A 600-nucleotide genomic window follows, 5' to 3' on the forward strand; every position below is an offset into this window, starting at 1 on the left:
CTACTGAGGCATCTTAAAAATCGGGGTGAGTCGCACCAGTAGGCAGGGGGAGCTCTCTCTCCTGCTTAATCAAGATGGTCCCCAAGATTTCTTAAATGCACTATATTCCAATTGAAGTACCATGAACATAATACAACAAATTACCCGTTCTAACAAAGCAAGTAAGTGCCACTCTGCAAAGTCTTAAACATCTCTTACAAAAAACTCACTGCACAATACTATTCTCAGCAGCTTTATTGTAAACTCATTGGTTATTAAGGGTACAGATATCCTGAATGCATAATTGGTTTTAAACATCCACACACTTTCACCAAGCCCTGAATGCTCTTGAGGATTTCTCCAAGAACATATTCAGGACCTATTCTCCTTGCATGGCATTAATGTTTTCTACAAAAAGGAAGCTTCCAGCATGGATTAATTGGAGCCTATAGTATAGCATGCGACTCAATTCAATTACTAGATTGTACTCAAGATGCCTCAAATAGAAGAACTATTAAATTTTAAGAGACCTAAAGGTCAAGAGAAGTCGGGTCCTTCCCCTTGGAAAGCCTGAGTTCCTGGTCAAATGCTGACCTCTATTGGCGTACACTAGACTTTGCC

Source organism: Crocodylus porosus, unplaced genomic scaffold, assembly GCF_001723895.1.
Source record: "Crocodylus porosus isolate Cpor-Errol unplaced genomic scaffold, CroPor_comp1, whole genome shotgun sequence".
NCBI lineage: Eukaryota > Metazoa > Chordata > Crocodylia > Crocodylidae > Crocodylus > Crocodylus porosus.